The sequence below is a fragment of the Chionomys nivalis genome, chromosome 17 (assembly GCF_950005125.1).
Source record: "Chionomys nivalis chromosome 17, mChiNiv1.1, whole genome shotgun sequence".
In the NCBI taxonomy this organism is placed as follows: Eukaryota; Metazoa; Chordata; class Mammalia; order Rodentia; family Cricetidae; genus Chionomys; species Chionomys nivalis.
The window spans coordinates 17,210,039-17,233,173 of NC_080102.1; positions in this window are offsets into that span (position 1 = coordinate 17,210,039).

The following is a 23,135-nucleotide window of genomic DNA, read 5'->3' on the forward strand; positions in this document are numbered from 1 at the left end:
TGTGTGTGTGTGCACACGCATGTGTGTAGCTTGTTCTGAGAATGAGGTATTTGCGCAACCTACTTAATGTAGCTATGAAGGGGAAGAGGCTTTCACTGACTGGTTCTCCCAACAAGAAAAGAGTCACAGCACCTGTACCATGAAAGAACCAGACCAAAGGACATGGTAAACTCATGTTAAGTGCCCTAGTATTGGCACACTGGGCTTTGAACCAGAGTAAGCTGTTTGATTGAGTTGTGGCTGTGTACTAGGTACACATTAAGGATTCCCACTATGAAGCCTTAACTAGTTACCCCCCACATAGTACTTTTAAGGCTTTGAGCAACAGAGGTCAAATCTGAGCTTCAAATATATAATCAGTCCTTTGAAAACCAACAAGAATCTTGGTGTACATTTTCCAACCTGAGAATCAATTCTTTGAGGCATAAGTTTGCATTTCTTACCAGTGAAGCTTGGCCAGGGCCATGGCTTGAGACTATTTGAGTTATTGATGTGAGGTTCTATGTAGTATAACATAAAAATTCACTATCCCATCACAGAACTTTTGTAGCAGTGTTGGGTACTTTGGAAATATTGTGGGTGCCTTAAATCAATAACCACATGTGTTATTCTACCCTTAAATAATAGAATACAAGAGTCCCAGAACTCTGCTGTGAACAAAGGGGCTTGGTGGATCATCATTCTTGGTGAACAAATTAGGGAATTTGTCTTTCTCACTCTGATATAACTCCAAATTCAGTGATTTCAGAAACCTTGGCTAGAACAGTGGGAAATCTTCAGGAGGCAATATAATGAGAATCTCATTAAAACTCACTCTTCAAAAACATATTGTCAAAACGCTCAGGATCAGGTGAAACTGACCTGCAGATCAAGGAGTTGCCAACCTGGTAAGTGACTGAGTTTGTCAAGATAAGGAGAGATGGGTCTTACATGGGAAGTAAATAACATTCTTGCCATCCAAGAAGTCTCTTGGAACATTTCCTGAAACTTTCTTATTCATTTTGATAGTAAATGAGCTATTCCAGGTGACAAATCTTGAGAAGATATAGTAGCAACTCAGAAATGAAGGTCTGGATCCTCTACTAGGTACAGCATTGATGCTCACAGATATTATCTGAGGGTGAGGGGAATCTTGAATGGCTGATGAATGTAGACATGATTAAATATTTGCTGTCTTAATAATGACTTCATCTTTCGGTAGACTCCCAGATTCCAGGAACCACAGAATGCCCTTGGAGCTGATTGTGTGTGGACCTGATTGGCATGTGTACTACCCTGGAGTAGATTCTATAGTGGTCACCTTAGGCCCATTTCGTGACTGAAGAACTAATTTTCTTAAGTCTTGTCAGTGTTTGAGACAAATATCCTAAGTTATTTTCTTTGTTCAACCCAGCAAAAGAAAATGAACTTGTTCAATTATTATCCTCCCTCTCTTAACAGTAACTAGAAGATAACGTTCATCACTCCTCAACTCAATTGGAGGTAACTCTTAAAAGTCTTGATAGGTCCAGCTATCTCCCTGAGATTGCAGGAGACTTTATGACAGGTTTATCACACTTCCACATCTTTCTATCTTGCATCAGGATTCCTTCAAGTCCTACAAGTATTAATCATGATAGCTCCAAATAGTATTCCTTAAAATAATCTTTCCCTCTGATTCTGCAAAGTTTAGAATGATCTTGTGGTTAATAAACCATGTTATTTCTGTTCACACTACGGCATGTGTGTTGTGAGTGTGTTTATGCCTGAATATATGTACACCAAGGATCTCAATGTTGCTTCAGTAGAGATATCATTAAAGTAAAATATTCAGGAAAAAAAAAACTGCTTGAAAGGCCTATTGGAGAGATGTATCATGAGTATTCAATCTACAGGTGACTTTTACATAAGGGTTTATGACATGTGATCTGGAGTGGGTAAGAGCACTTGCTGTACAAGCGTTAGGACCGGAGTTCAAGGGCTCATCTCCTGCATTAAAAGCTAGGCATGGCAGGGAGAGACTAGGCTGGTTGACCTCCAACTTAGCAGCAGGTTCAGTGAGCAATTCTATCTAAAGTAAATGGGGTGAAAAGTGACAGAGGAGGATTCCTGGAGCCACTGAGATCTTTGCAAGCACAGGAGCATGTGTAATCCCCCACCCTGTCTCTTCCTCTTTATCTCGCACACTAATGCACAGAAACACACCAAAAATAATTAAATAGATACAAATAGAACAAAAAGATTGTTTGAAAGACATGCATTGCTGGACAGGTTCCATTTTCACGAGTAGTCAGTCAACACAATCTAATTTTGTGTGTTTTTCTCATATGAGAGAGAGAGAGAGACAGAGACAGAGACAGAGAGACAGAGAGGGAAAACACATTTAAGTTTCATGGGTTGAAATAAGTTGGGTGGTGGGAGAGAAACTGGGAGGAGTTGGAGCAGAATCATATATATGATGAAAATATACTGTATTATATTCTCAAAGAATAAATAAAAACATTATTAAAATATATGCTGAGCAATGTATAAATTAACATTAAGTTATTGTCATTGTATAACCCCATTTACAGATATTAAACAAATTATGTTTGTAATAAATGGAACAAATACAAGTCCCGAGCACAATCTTCCTATGTTCTCACCTTCAGGCCACCTTTGGTAATCTCTAAGCTATGGTACAAACTCATAACTCTTTCAACAATATTCTCTGAGCTGAACTTGGATTTTCATGTTTTTACCTATGATTTTCTCTTCCATCTAAGCTTATTTTCTTAAAAGAGTTTATTTATTATTAGGGTTATATTTTCTTTCATACCATAAAATATCCATTTTTTTCTACTTTGTAAGATATTTCCTTGCAATCATCTACTACCTCTAAGCCTTTTATCCTGCTCCATCTATGATCCCTTAGCCTTGTGAGGGACTATGGTATACACAGTTCCTTTAGAATTGAGCATTCTGCAATCCCTTATTTTCTGCATCATGGCCAGTGGTAGGGACATTGGTTAAAAATCACTTAGTGAAAAAAGAGATTTCTCAAATGGGTGTTTAGAGGTGCATTGATATATAAGTTTAATAATAACTCATTAGGGATCTGTTAAATTCTCTGTCCATTAGCAGCATATTGGCAGTAGCTGCTTGCCTAGGACCTATGTTTTTGTCTTGGTAATAATGTTAGGTATGGGTTTTATCTTGTGGAGCAGGACTAAAATCAAATCAGAAAGCAATTGGTTACTCCCGTGATGTTGCATAAAGGAGCACTGTATCTATATCCCAACCTTTGCCTCTTCCCACGCCAACACCTCACACCCCCACACTGCACAACTCTTCTTCAGTTATTTATTGCTACATGTAAATACATACATATATTGGAAATGGAAAACCTATGAAGAAGTTTGGCCTTAGAAAGAGACTAATTCCCCCACTCTTAGCAGTTACTGACTACTTGTGCCGAGATTTTAAAAGAAAATTTTAAGTATTTGTGCATGCATGCTGGCTGTACAGTCCTGAATGGGGAATTGAATTCCCTGGAGCTGGGGTTACAGAAAGTTGTCAGTTGTTCAAAATGGTTCTATGAACCAAGCTGAGGTCCTCTGAGAGAGCACCAAATGTTCTTCTCCATTTATTCATCTCTCCTGCCCCATACTATTATTAAATTTTATCCTAACTGAGCTATCCATCTGCTGTACTTGTAAAATATAATTTTAAAGCCTTAATTATATGAATTACAATCAGAAATAGTGGCCATCAAGTAATACATAACAAATTCTTAAGCAACAAATTGCTCTATGAGACCCCTTTGGAAAGGTAAATTTCTGAACATGAACACTGAGAGAGGTCAAAACCTCATGCAAAAGCCGGGAACAAAGCAGTCAGGACATAACTTTCATAAGTTACACTCTTTGTAGTTGATGATATAGTATTTGAAAAACACTCTGATGCATGCAGTGATGTGGTTTGACGCTTTCATACTCATACCTGTTTAAACATCAGGTCAATAATGGAACTTGAGTGAATCAAAAAGAAGAGACAGGCCAGGAAGATGACTTAGTGGGTAAATGCACTTGCTGCCCATCTTAATGACCTGAGTTTAATTCCCTGCACCCATATTGTAGAAGGAAATAACTGACTCTTGCAAATGTTTATCTTCCTTCTTAAAAGTATGTGTGGCACATACATACACAAACACACACACACACACACACACATGAAGAGAGAAAGGTGGGGTGAGGAGAAACAGATATGAACACACAAAACAAATGTATTATATTAAAAATGATTTATTATCTATTAAGCATCTCACTGGGATACTGCCACTAGCCAACCAACCATTTGTTTTCTGTTAACTTCATTACTGAGACTCAAAACCAAGGCATTCTGTATGCTTGGTAACTATTCTCTCACTAAACTCATCTTCAGCCCTAACCAGAATAATCTTGAAAAGAAAGCTGAACTCTACAAAGGGAACATAGTCAGCATCCTGGGAGACCCTGCACAGATGAAGACAGCGACCTTTCCCACTCTTACATGAAGGCAGAACTCTGAACTCTTCAACTCTCAAGAAACCTCTGTCAGCAGTGGCCATGCTCCCGGTTGCTCCCTTGATAACCTGGAACTGCACAGTCAGTCCTAATGACTTTTCTTTCCTACTCATTTGTCCCTAGACTTCATCTGATGGTTTGCTCAAAGTAGCAAGTACAGGCTCATCAGTGTGTGGGGCTGCTTCTTGATTCTTGGTGTTCTGAGATTTGAACATCACTGTATTTACTTCTTAACAACTGGAAATTACATGGAGACCCAAGAAAAATATTTCCCTGATTTTGTAGTGCATCATTTTCTTCCCCAAGCCTTCATTTTGCTGGTGAGGCAGAAAAAAAAGGCCAGGGTTGCCCCTCTTATGTGGGAAAAGCACAGGATTTTAAACAGCTTCTTACTACTGACATGGAGTGAACCTCATTTTACACTTTTTCCCAGTTATACCCTACTAATTGATTGTTAGCTAAATAAAAGATTGCTTGCTCTTATTGGAATTTAAATGAGACTGCTTATAATTTTTGTTATAATGATAACTTGGGCCTTGTGGAGTGTTTTCCTTCCTTTCTAATTACATATAGTGACTTCTATGTTGGCATGCATAGTTTTCCCAACTAGTGGGAACTTTGCATACCATAGAGTGGTTTCTAGAAGTGCTCTTCCAAAATGCTGCAGAAAACTGAAAGTCCGAATCTGACATCCTGATATACTAGTAATGTTAAAAGACAAAAGACAGAGTATGTAACTGCAGATATTTTTCTGTTGAACGTTGATTGACTTAATTGTAACTTTAGACACTTTGTTTTCCGATGATTGACTTTCCTAACGTGAAATAATGACATCATGATATCTATGAAATTTGATTGCTCACTTTCAATTATGCCTCCTCTTAGTCTGTATACATCCTTAGTGATTGCATTTATGTCCTCAACTGTTGCCTGATTATTCCTGGTTAGAACATGACATTTTTTTTTGGGGGGTGAGTCTTCCTCTAAACACGTATTTAAAGCCATAAAAACATTCAGTAAAAGAAAAAAAATTCCTGTATAAAATTTCATTATCATGTATCTCTCCAAAAGCTGAAGCCATTCTTCAAAAATATCTAAGCTTCTGTAAAGCTCACTAGTCTATTGATGAAAATGTATTTTTCATTTTGCTTTTATTTTTAAAAGAAAGCATCTCAGTGGGTCTGGTGGGTTTTAAGAACACAAACTCCCTAACACTTCCTGATGAGGGCCACCTGTTCACCCCTTCCCAGGCAGAGCTCTTAGGAGAGTCCTGTCGTGTCCCCACCCCCCACCCCCGCCCCCATGCATCTTCTGTTCTTCATTATGCAGCCTCCGAGCTTGTGAACACCACTGGAGAGCTTCACCAGCTGGCACTTCCTGTTTTAATTGTCTGAATCTTTTCCTTTACTAGCTTGGAAGGATTTTATAAGCCTCTCCCAGGGTGGTCAGATGTAACTGTTTTTCCTAGGGAAACAGAAGATCCCCATTCAAGGAGATCCCTCCTTTCATGAGGCCCCTCCCTTCCTTGTTGCCCAATGCTGGATGAGAGAAGTCTCCAATATGTTGTGTGTTAGTCACATTGCATCACACTCTGGAGAGAAGCTCTCTGTAACTCCCATGTCTACTTCACTCCACTGTCTCTGTTCCTTTAAGAGTTAATTTTTATCAGTTACTAATTTAAAAAAAAACACACTTTTTCTCAAAAGTTTAGTTTGTGTACCACCTATAAAAGGTTTGGTAATATTTAAATTTAAATGATTACATGAGAAAAGCATAATATTAAGAAAAGGACTAATGTGTGCCCTTATCCTAGTGAAAATAAGTAATATATAATATGTGATAAATGGGGGTTCTAAGAAGTTCTCGTGTATTTTTCTTTGCAAATTAGTACATTGTTCTATAACTCACGTACAACCAATAGCCTTTAAATTTATCTTTTAGCCACGAGTGTGGATCACATGAATCTTTAAGAAGTTAAGCAGTACACCCCAGAACCATGCATATCTGAATATAAATTTTATATTTAATTCAGTTACTTCTGGGGCTTTTCTACAAACCTGAAATTCCTCAAGACTTCTTGATAGTTCTCCCTTAGTAAAAAAATATTTTTCTAAGTTATAGAAAAGTGTTATTAACATTATGAATTAACTAAAGCAGCATTCTTTTTTTTAAGAGGAGTCATTTTTGTATTATTGTATTATATAAATAATTAAAAGCTAAAAATGAATGGCTTTGGAGAATGCAGTCCAAAGTTAAAATTGATACACCTATATAAAATTATTTGAAATTACGTTACAAAACTAAATTTTCAAGTCATACTACTCAGTTTGAGTTTAGGTCATACCTTAGGTTATAAGGCCAGAAGAAAACGCTCCCCCACATTTTCATAAAAGTATATTTTTAAATTTCAGTGACACTGGCAAGATAGTTCCATGGGTGAAGGTGTTAACCACGAAGCATGATGACAGAAGTTCCATGGAATACACATTATGGAAGATGAGGCATGACACCCGCAAGTTGTCCTCTGACCCCCACATGCACACCACGGCATGTAGTTGCCATACATATCCATAAACACATACACAACAAATAAACCATTGCTTAAAACATACATGCGTCTAAATAAACATATATAATACCCCCACTGCACACACATAAAATTAGCCATATTCATGTATAATTCTATTTTTTAAAAGACACTATGCTGTTCTCCTTTTTATTTACAAAATTAAATTTATAAACAATCATGGTAATCAAGTTAAGCTCATGTATTCCATTGTTGAAAAAGATCATTGTACAGAGATGTATACAAATAACTACAAAACCAAGCTTACTGTTATTTATTGCATATGGAATCAACCTTTAAAGGGCTTATTATGTTGAACTGATGAGTGAAGATATATTGGAACTGACCAGACAGAAATGAAAAGTGAACAAATAAAAGTTTGCCTGTAAAACCATGTAATTACAGAGTTAAAGTTCATGATTTAATTTCCTATTTGTGCATACAAATTGATATTCCTTTAATCAATACCAGAGAACTTACATCCTTGCTCTTATTTTTAATTTAAAATAATTTTATATTTACCCATATTAAGAGCTATAACTTATACATAAATTTTAATACTATAATTTTAGTTTCTCATTACCATTCTCCCTTTTAACTTTTCCCCCTTATATTAAAACAGAATTTTTTCCCTATATAGTTTATACTGGTTATGGTTTTCCTTCCATCAATTCCCCCCCAGTTTCTCCCCACCTCTCCTCAAATCTGGATCTACTTCTTTTTTGTCTTTCATTAGAAAACAAACAGGTTCCTAAATGATAATATTAAAATAAAATATAATAATATAGAATAGAATGAGATAAAACAAGCTAGCACATCAGAATTAAACAATATTAACTGAAGGGAAAGACCCCGAGAGACAGAGGAAGCTTCTCATCTTTGATGAGTTGCGTAGGTGTCTTCATCTATGGTGCTTTACCTACAGCTTGTGGGGATCAACCTATAGTCTTGGCAACAGGCTGAGTTGTTTGGATATTCCCATGGAAACCTTTTGGCCTACAACTCAATTAGTTGAAACCCAGTCCCGGACTGGAAGTTTCATTTGGTAATAAGAGGTGCTCAGTTGGGCCCTGTCCCCCAACTCTCCATTATTTTGTGACCTTAGTAAGATTATCTTTATATATGTATATATTTTAGGAAGCTTCTACTGTATTAGGCTTCCATATTATCCTCATATGTGCCTTAATTTTAGCTGTCTCTCATGTATTCCCTTCCATAATCCTCTCTTCCCTCTCCTCCCTACTTGATCTTCATATTCCAGCCTCCCATTAGCCATAACTATTTATTCCATTTTCACTTCCTGTTCCACCCCAAGTCCCTTGCTCTATATTTAGCCTCTGTGGTTCTATGGATTATATAGTGCCTATTTCTTAATATTTTCTGAAACCCAGATGTGTTTGAGAATTTGAAACAAGCTTTGTTTGTGCTCATAGGATCATGCATATGTACATAAACATGTGCTCATAGGATCAGGCATATGTACATAAACATGTGCCCATAGGGTCAGGCATATGTACATAAACCTGTGCTCATAGGATCAGGCATATATACATAAACATGTGCTCATAGGATCATGCATATGTACATAAACATGTGCTCATAGGATCAGGCATATGTACATAAACATGTGCTCATAGGATCAGGCATATATACATAAACATGTGCTCATAGGATCATGTATATGTACATATACAGGTGCTCATAGGATCATGCATATGTACATAAACATGTGCTCATAGATCAGGCATATTGTACATAAACATGTGCTCATAGGATCAGGCATATGTACAAACACATGTATTCATAGGATCTCACTATTTGCCATAAACTTCCACTATATTGTATGGTCAGAGGTCCAAGTGCAAGTCACTCAACCATATACTGAAATCTCTGAAGTCAGAAGCAAGACTTCCTTATTATTTTGATTTATCTCAAGTATCTGCTACAGAAACAAAGCAACTGACTAGCAAAATTACCTTGCTTTATGTATGTTTCTATTTAAGCCCAGCTTAAAACCACAGCCAACAGTGCGTACTGTAATTCACAAGAGAAAGAAGCAGATGCCGTGCATATTTTGTCTCTATTTTCTCAATAGGGCACCTCACAGCTTTCTTGTGGCTAGAAATAAGACAAGGCCCTCTTGTGCTAGACCTGAGTCCATTTCATAAGAGGAAATTCACCAACAGAGAGAAGAAAAAAATGTGAAAACATAGCAGCAACTAGATCGCAGAGAGGACAGACATTCAGAATGTGAGAAACCAAACGGGCAGCATCAAGAGAGCCTGACTGCTGAGCCTGCTAGACAATTCAAATTTGTCTTCCAGCTCTGCATTGTCTGTGAATGGCAGTGGGGGCAGAGTATGTGTGGGCTTGGATCTTCCAAGCCACTCTTAGGGGGTAGTGAATTTCCAGACATGCAATCTGAATACTGAGGCTCGATTGTGTATAGAGAGGATAGGTATGTTAAAACCTAAAACTAAAGGGGGCTACAAATATGAAATCTACATACGTTCCATGCCAGACTTGATATACCAAGAAACTCCCTTTGTGACAAGTTTGCACAAGGAACCTAATCACTGTAAGTTGGAGGGAGGCTATACTCTGGTTAAAATCCAGAAAGTCCCATCCACACACAGTGTTCCAGCAATGTCTCCCACACTCTTCTTACTCAGCTGCAGCTTCTCCAAGGTCACTCCCCTTGCTGCAGGGCAGGAAAACACTTCTTCCTTTCAGTCTGACTTGTAACATAGAGGTTCAGAACTGACCACCTAGGGGTCTAAATGAGATATATGTTTCTTTACAAAGATAATGCTCTCTTGAGAAAAAGTAGAGCCTTTCTTGCTTAAATTTGCAGCATTTATCTTAAGAATGAATCTGTTAGGATGGAGGTTTCGAGGTCCATTCCAGGTTTATAACGGGATTCATCTGGCCAGTGTTTCGTAGATGGAACTGTATGCTGGTATTATGACAGAGCACGTACAAGTCTAGGGAACAACTGAAAACCTACAGTGTTCAGAACTGTGTTCCAGCTGCAGGAGCTGCAGGAGCAGATATGACCATGATGGGGTCCTTGCCCTTGGGGTTCTCATTTGATGGAAGAAACACCCACTTAGTGTTTCTTGGTTTTTTCCTTTGTGTGTGTGTATGGCAGTAATCACATGTGGGAGGTTTCCATGTGTGTAGGGTGTAAACATGTGCTACTGGCACAAGCACCTCTGCATGTATGGGGAGACCAAAGGCTAGATCATCTCTGACTCTATTACTATTTTTTTTTTAATGGAGCCACTCTCAAAGAGAATCTTTCTCTACTGTTCTCTGCCTAGTTCTTTTTGAAGCAGAGTCTCTGGCTTAACCTGGAGCTCATAGTTTTCCGCTAGGCTAGCATCCAGCAAGTTGCAGAGTGCCTCCTATCCCTGTTCCCATAGTGCCAGGTTACAACCATGCTGTGCCACGTACAGCTTTCACCTTAGATGCTGGGATCCAATCTCCAGTCCTATGTTTGCGCAGCAAGGGACCTTAACCGCTGAGACATCCCTCCAGACACCTTTATACAATGTTTCTAATATCTACACATACCCTTATACAATGTTTCTAATCTCCCGAGAACCTTTATACAATGTTTCTAATCTCCCCGAACTCTTATACAATGTTTCAAATCTCCCCGAACCCTTATACAATGTTTCGAATCTCCCCAACCCTTATACAATGTTTCTAATCTCTCCGGAAGCCTTATACAATGTTTCTAATCTCCCCCACACACTTATACAATGTTTCTAATCTGAGAACTACTTCAAAGATAATTGTTGCCAGTGTGAGAATAGATTTATAAAAGAGAAGAGCATAATGAACTTAGGTCTGAGGGGCTACAGGTTTTAAAGGCTTCAAGGAGGGAACAATGTGGCTGAGACTTTAAGTGAAATCTCAGCAGTACTTTGAGGGGAAAACACCTTTTAACCATTCTTCCTCTCTCCAACCCCCATCTTTGTATTTGTTGCTGGGGATAAAATTCTCAAGATGCCCAAAATGTCAAGTAAGGGCTCTAAAGTGGGTAGGGTAGCTCTTCATAATATAGACGTGGTGTTGACACATGGCAATTTTCTCCATAAGGTATTCCAAAAAATCCTTCATAAATGCAGTTTCCATGGGAAATGACCCCAGACTGCAGGATGAAAGGAACGGGAGAGTGTAACACAGAAGGAGAAGAAGCGAATAGGGAATTATTGAGGTTACTGTTTGTGATAATCAAGGTTCTCCAGAGACTAACAACCAAGAATAGCCATCAACTGCTTAAGGTGACCAATAATATTCAAATCCCTGGGGAGTGTAAAAATTGACCTTAGACTATTAACTAGATTGTCCTCTATTTCTGATTAGTTTGTTGAGAAGCAAAGGAGTACTGGGATATCAGAGACGGACCTCTGTAGAAATCAAGGATCAGGAAGGATTATGTTGGAGGAATGGCATTATCACACAGTAAATTTGGACTGCTACAAAATAGCATACTGGGACTGAAGCAAAATTCAGGGTAGCGGAAATGCTGTATCACAAGACACCAAAGCTCTTCCCAGCTGCTTGGATTGAAATGTTGAAACCAGTTAGACTATTAAGGTTACAAATGTAACCACTTTTCTTTCTTTCAGTCTTTCCTTTCTATCTGAAACAGTTTCTTCTTTCCCTCTTTCCTGTTTGTCTAAGTTCAACCCCATTTCCAAGACAAAGAAGATATTGGATATTTGCTAAATAAAAGCTAGACTGTATACTGTACACAACCTTGACACACAGTATATGAATTTTCTAGACATTTTCATGTGTTTATTCAACAACCTTCCTGAGTGATAGGCTCTATGTTGAACCAGACAATGAAATAAGCACACAAGAACCTGAAATGACTTTTGTCAGGAACTTATAGTCATTGAGCCTATTAGACACTTCTTACATCCAATTTATCTTTGGTTTCCTTAGTTCTCCTAAATATAACTTATCTGTCCCAGCCACCTCATCAACCCTCAACTCTAACACCACACTAAGAACGTTGTTAGGATATATGATATTAGTATACTGTTATTTAAGGTTTTGACTGCTGTGATAAAACACAATAACCAAAAATTTATTTCACCTTATGGTTTTAGTTCATCATCCAGGAAAGTCAGAGCAGAGACTCAAAGCAGCTCTCAGGGGCCAGGAGCTGATATAGAAGCCAGGGAAGGATGTTACTTACTGGCTTACTTTCCATGGCTTTTTCACCTTGCCTTCTTTTACGATCCAGAACCACAAACCTAGCGGTGGCATAGCCCACAGCAAGCTGGAGCCTCTTATTACAACATCAATTAAATAACATAAAAATAAAAACCACTCTTGCCCACCAGCCAATATAGAGGGAGCATTTTCACATTTAAGGTTCCCTCTTCCAAAACAATTCTAGTTTCTGTCACATTGACATAGGACTGGCCAGCACAATGATTCCCTGCACTTATATCTGCTGGCAGCGAGATGAACAATGAGAGTCAAGAAGGAAACAGAGTTCAGCATGATTTAGTTTGCTGGGTTGGTTTGAACCTATGGAGTCTGACCCCGGGCAGTTGATCATTGGCATTTTTAAACTGGGTAAATCTTTGGAAAAAGATTTCTTCCTGACAATTACCAACACAAAGCTTAGGCCATGATTATATTGAAATTCTTTTGCAAAGTACCCATTACTTCTTCTACAAGAATGGGTTCTATTGACTGAGAAAAAGTGTTCAGTACAAGGGGATTCAGGTGAAGCCTAGCCCTACAGAATATCAACCAGGCTGTAACAACATCCAGTCCTAGGCCTCTTAGTGGGCAACAGGTATAAATCTCTTCTGTTGAGAAAATCTTGTGTGTTTAATATTTCTGGTTTCCTTGAGACCAGGTCTCCTACTGAACCCTGAACTAAACTGGCTGTTTACGTTCCTGAGTGATCCTCTTGTTTCTGTTCCTCACAGCACTAGGGTTAAAGAAGCCTTTGGTCATATTTTTTTACATGAGTGTTGGGCATTTGTGTTCAGGTCCTCATGGTTGTGCATCAAATGCTCTCACATCTCTGAGACTTCCCTCAGTGCCTTTGATTTCAGGGGTGAGCAATGACACTGATTGTTCTAATTGGCATAAGAAGTCATTATTTAGGAAACTGTGAATTCTTCATAGCTAATACTGTTCAATATTCATTGGTTTCCTCTCCATCTCTCAGTTGGTGCTTCCAGGTTGTCTTCAGTATGCGATTTAATAAAAGAAATTTTGTTTCTCTCAATGAAGATCTCAAGAAGAGAGTCAGTAATACATGAGTGCTTATGAAATTAACAAAACCGACTTTATAAAAGCAAGACAACTTATGTTATGATAGGCTAGACAACAGTTTTCCAAAGGTATCTGTGTCCTGATTTATAAATATTATTCCTTATAAGCAAAACCTTATTTCTTAATCTAATACCTTGAAATGGGTGTTAATCTTGCTGAATCTGGGCACAGCTCAGTAGAATCACAGGACCTTATATATGAAGGAAAGGAGGATACTCGGAGACAGATGAATGTAATGATTGGAGGCCAGAAAAGAACAGTGCAGGTGCCGAGTCAAGGAATGTGGGAAGCTTCAATGGCTGGAAGACACGAGAATGAATTCTCTCTTGGAGCTCAGTGGAATATACCTCAGAATCAGCCTCACTGAATTCTAAGACACAGTTTTAATTTATGAGCTGTAGAACTATCAGACATTAACGTTTTATTTTTCTTTCTGTTTTTTGAGATAGGCTTTCTCTGTGTAGCTGTGGCTGTCCTGGAACTCACTCTGTAGATCAGGTTGACCTATAACTCACAGAAATCCCCCTTTCCCTGCCTCCCAGGTAATGGGGTTAAAGGCATGCAACCACCACCAGGGGACTGTGTTGTCTTTTATCACTAAATTTACACCATCTAATTCTAGGAACTGTAAGAAACAAATGATATGTAAGGTCTAAACTATATTTTTAAATTGCTCTTAAGTTTAATTTCATTTCTACCACCCCATGAGATCCTAGGAAGTTTTGAAAATGTAAAGAACACCAATTCATATTTCATAAAATTCATGTCTTCATTTATACCAAAACATCCAATTTCTTTTTATTTTGAGCTTCATTAAAATTGTAATTATCTTTCTTATTAACAGTTGCATCTTATTCTTCCATATGGACAAAGCATACATTTATCAAAGATTTAAATTAAGTTCCCAGTGATCACTCCGCCATTTTAAATTTTTTCTGGTCATAAGAAAATTCTGCAATGAATATTCCATGTAATTGAGAATTTGTGCAACTATAATATGCTTGTAAGGATAAGCAAAATTTATCAAGCTTCAGTAGATCTCAGTTGTGCATATCTTCATAATTTGGATAGATTTTTCTTTCTGAGAAATAAAAATTGCAGATATGACTAATATAAGCAGGAGTCCTATGGGGTTCTCAATGCCAGGAGTGATGATCTGATAATATATGAAAGAGATATCTGATCATCCTTAGATGGTAGGTGTAGACTATTCAGTTATACCATTGATTGAATTGTTAGCCCACACCCACACAGTTTTTAGATTACAATGGCTTCACACACATACAGATGTGAAAACAACAAGGAATTGGCAGCCTGGAGGGTGATGTGCTACTACACTTTGATGGTCAGCAGTTTAGGTGCACTAAATATGTTTCTGACTTATAACACTTTCAATACATAATGCACATATCAGGATGTAATTCAATAGTGCAACTTGGGCCATCTCTCTGGGTCGATCTTTATATATGTGTGTCTATATCACACCCATATATTTATAAAGCAATGAAGCTATAAGACTTTGAAAGATGTTAAGACTGCTATGCTAAGTGGAGTACATATGACTTCGCTAATACTTGATACCTGTTTTAGAGTAGAGATGAGAGGAACCTACAGCTTTGAATGCAGTGTAGCCAATGTATATTGGTCCTTCCAGGGTTGCGATCTAATCATATTTTACTTCTCTAACACATGCCAACCAGGTTCTTCATGGTAGTAGAAGGCAATATGCTTCCCAGAGAACTTGCACATTGGAGTCAGACAAATCCTCAGAATGTGTCTAGAGGTATGATTTTATATTTCTGAGATGTGTTAAGACAATTTGATAATTCTGTCTCTGTTTATTTATATCAATGTCCAATGTTACCTTTCTCTAGTTTATTATCCTCACTTTCTTCCTCCTCCCATTTTTCTACCTGCAGTATCATAATATATTCATCATTGCCAATGGCCTTTAGTTGTAATAATTCGGTCAAGAAACATATATATCCCTAATTTCCCCTTCTGCTTTGATATTAAGCACATAATCTTCAACATTTCATATTGGTATGGATTATGCTTAAACACTTTGCTGAGTAGTACAGGATGATATGTCCAAAATCACAATGTATATAGAGCATGTGCCGTCAATACTATATAGCAAACTACAGATAAATATAAATGAAGTAGATAGGTATATTTTGGATACAATTTCCCTTTGTGCATTCCAACCTTGCAAAGGGAACTCATATTCCCTATCTGCCTTACAGAGTGGGATACAGAGAATCCTTTATAAAACACGTTCTACTTTTGAATTCTGTTTGTCAGAAATTGATGGTCAGTCCAATCATTAGAAATATCTGAGAAATGCCAAGAGGATGAGCTCATTAGATGCACTCACCTCTTGCTGCGCATTTTCTTAGTCAGTTCTTCTTGCTCTCATACCAGATAACTCGCCTTCTATCAATCTCCCCTTGTGTTGTATCTGGAAAGTCACGAAGTCTGGCTTCAGATGTATCTGGACTCAGTCTGTCTCTGACACTTATGGGCTGACCTTCGTTCAGTCTCAGCTTCTACTATGATAACCTACAATACTGTATCTCTGTCTGGACTGGACAGCCTAAACTCCCAGCAGTGAGGAGGAGGCTGGATGAGATGCCTCTGGGTTTGTATAAATTGCTCTCAGACATCTCCTATGCAAAAAATAATTTGTTGAGTCATGTCTGGAATATGGTCAGATAAAAACTATATGATCACTTTTCTGTTTTAAAACAACCTGTGTTTATGGATGGAGGCTCACACGTTTTTACTTTTCTTATTTTCTGTACTACCAACACAATCTCGCTTTAAAGAATCTACAGAGACCAAAACAGAGAACCAGCCTATGAGCTCACCTATGCCATGAATGCTGTCATTGCCAGTGGATATTAAAATTACCTCATATGTATACCCGACTTTCCTTAAGGGTCCAGCCTGTATCATTTTAGGGACAAGACAAACTTGGCTATGTTGCATTTGGCCCACCACACATATGCTTTTACATCCCAGATCTAATATTGTCTCTACCTCTTATGGGGGCAGCATGTTCTCAGTACACAGTCACTTGAAAGAAAATCTGAACTTGCAATGCATGAATAAAATAAGAGTCCAACATTTAAGTTGTGCAAATCTATATGAATATGTCAATAATTATATGCCTCAGTTATGAATAGTCTCATAGATGTGGGCAGAGGGAACATTTGAAGGTAAGGCAGGAGCATACGGAAAACAGATGTGGAGCCCAGATTTCTTAGTCCAGATGAAGTGCTGTGAATTATTAGCTGCACTGACCCATCCATGAACCTTGGATGAAGATAATGAGAGTAAAAATCAGAATTTATTGTGTGTTTAGTATGTGCCAAGCAACTGTCCTAAAAACTTAAATAGGCATATTTTGTACCAATCAAGAGTCTGGAAAGTAGGTACTTGCCCATTCATGATGTCTCCAGGTTGTGAGTTAGGTAAGGTGAGGCATGGGCTAAGAACTTCCATCAGCTGTGGAAGTCTCCTAGCTGAAGTTCAGATGTGATAGTGCAGAATTGACTGTAATACTGGACTCAAGAGCGATATTAGATTACGTGCAAAGGGTAGGAAGTTTAGAAAGAACAGAAATCTATACATAACAGCAACCTTGCTATCAGCTTTCCAAGATGATACCCAGCTTCAAGTGAATTTTTGCATGAAGAGTGGAATATGCAATTGTAAGAACAAAGACAATGGGAGGTTAAGAAAAGTGGTTTGGTGGAGGAACCAATTCGATAGTTTCAAGAAACTGTTCTCACCTTGTGACACGACAGAGCACTGAGCGAAAATCCTGATCATACAATAGGAGGCTGCAGACCTCAGGCCTGAAACGGAAATGAGTGAAAGACAGTGGGCAATGTCAAGGAAGCTGCAGCTACGGAATTAGAACGATGCTGACAATGGTGGTTTCTTGCCGCAGAGCGTCAGGGAAGACCAGCTGAACGAGTAGAACAGCCAGAGTTCGTCAGAGGCCTGCCCGCTCTAGGCGATGTTTCAATGCTTTTGTTACCTGCTTTGTTCTCCTCTTTTCTAGCAAAGGATCCAACAGAAATTAAAGGAAAATCTTAGTTGCAAGGTCATTGCTCTTAGTGAATGAACGGGATCTACTGTCCGATGAACCTGCTACAGACATAATTTAGTTGCCATCAATAAGAAATTTACTTATTTTAAAAAATGTGCAAATGTTTACGTTGTCCAGAAAATCTTTGTGGCTTTGGAGCCTGTCCTGGAACTAGCTTTTGTAGACCAGGCTGCCCTCGAACTCACAGAGATCCGCCTCCTGAGTGCTGGGATTAAAGGCGTGCGCCACCACCGCCCTGCTGAAAATCTTAACAGGTTTATTTATAATTGTCACTAAGTTGAACTGTTGAAATCTGTTCACTGAAACATTTTGCTTGTATTAATGTTTTATGTCTTGCACTTATATTAAAATTTCAAACTCTAAAATGAAAATGGAAAAACTGCTAGTACCTTATTTCTGTTCCCTGTTTTTCCACTGGCAATCAAATACCTTTGACCCCATGGAAAAAAATATCTAGAGTTCAGAACTATTGATAACAGGAAGAAGAGGGAAAAAATTTTGAGAATGAAATGTTTCCTCTCGTAGTGGACTTTAGGCACATTCTCCACTTATCACTAACTGAGCTGTCCTACATTTGAGCACATATTTTTAACATTGTCTGTCTTCTGTGCTGTTCCTGTATGTTTACTATTAAATTACATTGAACTATAGAAAAGATAGTTGTCCTTTAATTTAACAAATTATAAATTACATGTAATTGTCAAAAAACCCAGAGCCCATTGCCTACCTACCTGTGGTAAATGATAATAAAGATGCCAGGTAGAAATCTGAAATCTTCACCTTTAATACAATTTATATTTTATGTAGTAATAATTGACAGCAATATTAATGAGGGAGAGAGAAGAAGGAAAAGGGAAGATATTTTGTAGAAGTAGCATTTACATGTCATCATTGCCACATTAATGATTTTTAAACTCCCCTCCAAACTATTTGGGCAGGCAGTGGTGGTGCCTGCCTTTTATGCCAGCACTAGGGAAACAGAGACAGGAGGATCTCTGTGAGTTCAAGGCCAGCCTGTTCTACAGAGAAAGTTCCAGGACAGCCAAGAATATACAGAGAAACTTTGTTTAAAAAAAAGAAAAAAACTATATATCTCAAAACTTTTTAATTTTAACTATATTTTTTAAAGATTTATTTATTATCTTTATTTATATGAGTAGTCACCTGCATGCATGGCTGGCTGTGCACTACATGTGAGCAGTGCCCACAGAGTTTAAAAGCAGGCATCAGATTCCCTGAAACTTGATTTACAGGTTGTTGTGAGCCACTATATGGGTGCTGGGAAATGAATCCTGACCCTTGACAGTAAAGAAAAATGCTTTAAACCACTGAACCGTCTCTCAGGTCTCAAAAATTTTAAAACATTTTAAATTTACCCAACAATTCCAGGGATAACATCCTCTGTTCTCTGAAATGTGTTACGTAAAGATTCTCCGAATTTAAGGTTCACATTCCCTATTAGAGCAGATTTTATTGGTGTCATTGCAAATGCCTTCTCAGGGTGTTATTCATGAGCAGATGATGCTGTGTGCTGTCACCTCGATGTCCTCCTTTGTCAATCAGAAAGATGAAAGCCAGAAGGAACGTCCACTTACAAAGAAAAGTCGGAAATTTTACTCCATAAGAGGAAATTCATGCTTGGTCCTGTAGATCTAGTCTGCTACTTAACGGTTTGAGAAGTCATAGACCCTATAGGAGAACACACCATCATTTTCATAAAGCACATTATTTTCAACCAGTACTCTAAATACTTACTCTTAGACCTGCAGAGGAATGTAGCCTTCAGCCTCATCCAGGAACCTTCTTTTTGCAGAACATGGAGACTATTACAGAGATCCATAAGGGTCAAAATGCAGAGAATAAGTGAATCTTGGGTGCCCAGCCTCACTTGATACAAGTACAGTGTAATCCCGACACCCAAATATGGAAGAGTGGGTGGAACGGTTCTAAGAGCCAGAGGCCCAGGACATCTGTTAAGAGCTAGTGTCTTCCAGACATGACATGGAAATATCACTCACAAAATTTTAATAATATGGCTGGCTACTTAAATAAAACCTGCATAATGACAATACTAGCTGGCATGCCAACATGAGTGGGGAAAAATTCCCAAGGTCCCATCCAGAGATAAGTAGCCCCATGCAAGAGCTGCCAAGAGGAGGATCAGCTTTTTCCAGAGACAATCTCCCTGTAGATTAGCAAAGCCCAAGTGGTCAGCCTAGATTAGCAAAGCCCAAGTGGTCAGCCTTAAACACGTATATATGAGAAACACTAAATCGACTTGGTAGGTTGTGTGTGTGTGTGTGTGTGTGTGAGAGAGAGAGAGAGAGAGAGAGAGAGAGAGAGACAGAGACAGAGAGAGAGACAGAGAGAGAGAGAGAGAGAGAGAGAGAGAGAAAGTGAAGAAAGTGGTCTTGTATTCTTGTATTTGAGGGAGAAAAGAGCATTGGGGTAGCTGGCTGGAGAGAAAGAAGAGTAGAAATGATATAAATACAGTACTCTTATATAAAAATGTCAAAATAAAACAAAATAAAAAAGGAAAGCATAGCATCTAACCTCTTTGGTTGGTGATATTTTTCTCTTTTCTTCTTCTTCTTTTTTTTTTCCTTTTCATGTCTAATACCTACAGGAGAGCTGGTAACTAAATCTCAGTGACAAAAGACAATACATGGACTAGAGTCTAAGAAAACACAAATAAATTCTGCTTTTTATTCCTACTAACAATAGTGTTATGATCAAAGTGCCAAACTGTGTTGTTAGTGAACCATCCAAGCCAGTCTCTCAAACCTAAATAGTTAAGTCAGCATACAGACTTGAATAAGAGAAAAAAAAATGGCTATAAATAAATACCTTTAAAATGTTAAAATAGAATTGGACAATGTCTTGATATCAAAAGTTATGATAATGCAAGTGCATCTAAAGTTGTCAGTAACTTTCATACAAATTAGTGGAAATGTGTCTCATACATTTAATTTCTGGCAAAGGACGGTTTGATTTCCACAATACGTTAAAACAAATCTTTTGAAATCTCACAAGGCATTCTTATATGAAGGCGAGGCTCTCTGTGACTGTAACTGTAAAGATTTCTGTGTAAAGCTTGATGCAACTGTACCTACTCACAAGACAGAAAAAGCCATGATAGCCCCTGTGTTTGTTCTTTCGGTTTTATAGATAGAATACGTGGAATATTTTTCCCAAGAACACAGTCAGTGCCCTAGAAGCACTTCTAAGTAACACGCAGAAAGTCAGAATCTGGGCTCTCAGTCTTTTAAAAAGGGATTTAAAATTTTTTACATGCAATGCAATTTAATTATATTTTTCTACTCTCTCAACTCTTCCCAGATCTCCCTCACCTCCCTACTCACGCAACTTTATAAATCAATTTTCTCCACGAGTGCCGCTAGGTATATCAACCACGTTCCAGAGCAGGTTCCATGCCCCAGAACTGCCAACACAAAACAGACTCCATGGTCTATTTTGTGCATACGTGTGTGTGTGTGTGTGTGTGTGTGTGTGTGGTTTGCTCTGACTTTATTGGGCTCTGAGTCTTAAGAACGAAAGCTCCCATTGGTATTACATAATGGTCCAGAATCATCATCAGCCAGTGAGATACAGCGCAGCATCCCACATCTGCATTCTCATGAACTCCCATGTTGGCTCGTGCACACTCGCAGGAGATCCACTAGAGAGCAGCTCAGATCTCTGTGTACTGACTGAGTTATGAGCTGTATCTCCTGCGAGATAAGAATCTAAGCTAGAAAATGCTCTATAGATTTTTTTTTCAGCCTGTGTCTCTGCTTCCTTGATTATCTTGTCAGGTTGATCAACCGGCTGAGTTCTTACATGCCTGCAAAGATGACAGTTCTCCTCTTAGTTCTTCATGGGTTTCCTGCCTGGTGGTCCTGTCTCTACTCTTCAAATTAATTCACACACAAAAAAGAATCATCTTGGCTCATGCTATAAAGCTCAGAGAACCAAGAAAAATAGAGACGAGAGACACTCCAGCCAGCTTCACTAATGGCTCCATTTCTTTGCTTTTTTTGAATATTTGTTGAAATATTATTCAACAAATAATATTTGTGTTGTGATTTACAGTTTAGAATAAAAAGGCTTGCACATCAAGAACATTCAAGTATAAATAATTATATTTTCAAATGTAAATATATATTCACATGTAAATGCTATATATATAGTATGTGCGTGTCCTAGAAATGAGATGTTTTCAAATGTTGTCACATTTGCTGAGGATTGTACCGTCTCCTAGGTTCTTCTAAAGTCCCACGTTTGCTGTGATTTGTTTCATTGCCCACACATAAAGAAACTGGGACCTGATGTTACTCTGCAATGAACTATTTTGTAAGGAAAAAACCAGGTTAACAGTTGCAAGCAATAAGGCCTTACCTGTCTATCAAGGATGTCTGATGTTATAGTCATTGGTCATTTATGGATTAGAATATTGGATCTATATTTAAACAAATGATTCAGTATGTAGTAAATGAAAGCATTTAACTATATCAATACATATGCACTCCAAATGGTTAATGCATGTTTGTGAGTGGATATCTGCAGAGAGGATTTCATACAAAGAGGATCAAAAAGAATCACTTGCAATCACTGAGTTGACTGCATATAGACATTAGTTAGACACTTCTGTGGTTTAACTTGGAGTGATCTAATTGAGAGCGAAGCTCCCATTCCGAGCTTTCTGAGAACAGAGGTTAATCCGATGAGATAACCTAACTTCAGGCTCAAGCTCCCACCCTCATTAGCCTCACAGACTAAAGGTGCTTGTTGCTATTTTTAGACACACACTTCATCATATGCAAGGTGGAGACTCTGAGAGCCTCATCCATTTATTTGGGACCATGGGTTCAGATTTTTTTTTTTAACACTCTATAACCAGAATACAGTATAGTCTTTTTAAAACGTTTATGTTTCTGAGCATCTACCTGGGGGTAGGTGCTAGTATTACATTAGACAGAATTCTCATGGGGTTAACACTCAAACAGATTCTTTAAGACTTATTGGGAAAAGAAAATTCCACGAGCTAATATACAGTTTCCCTACGAGTTGATACCACTGTTTGTCCTGTTAACAAAAACTTTAGTGTAATTAGGTTAAACGATCTCAGAAATGTTTGCTAGTCTCCACAGTGCTCCTGCTAAAGACTACACGGCAGGTACAGAGAATCAGAAAAGATAGCAGGTCTAACTGTATTTCTATGCGAATTCTGGCTATTTATCTTGCAGAAGCTTGCCTTATTTGTGAGTTAGGTACCCTAGCTATTATCAGATAATAAAAGATGTTTAAGTTTTCCCCAAAACATTTTTGTCAGTTGAAGATGGCCAGCATCCTTTCGTGATTATGTTCAGATGTGCGGGTTGAGGGAAGAGGCTGAACAGAAATGCTTCTACATCCCAAAGGATAGGACCTTCTTTCGAAGGGTGCTTCTTTATTGACGGATGCAATGCGGTGGCCACTCTTGTTTTTGTCTTCTATATTTATGCTGTTTTTCTTTGAATAGACATTAGAACAGGAAGACTGCCCTTCTGAACCTCCTCTCTGTCAAAGGATTTCTAGGGATTTCCAGCATGTGGAGGAAGATCACAGT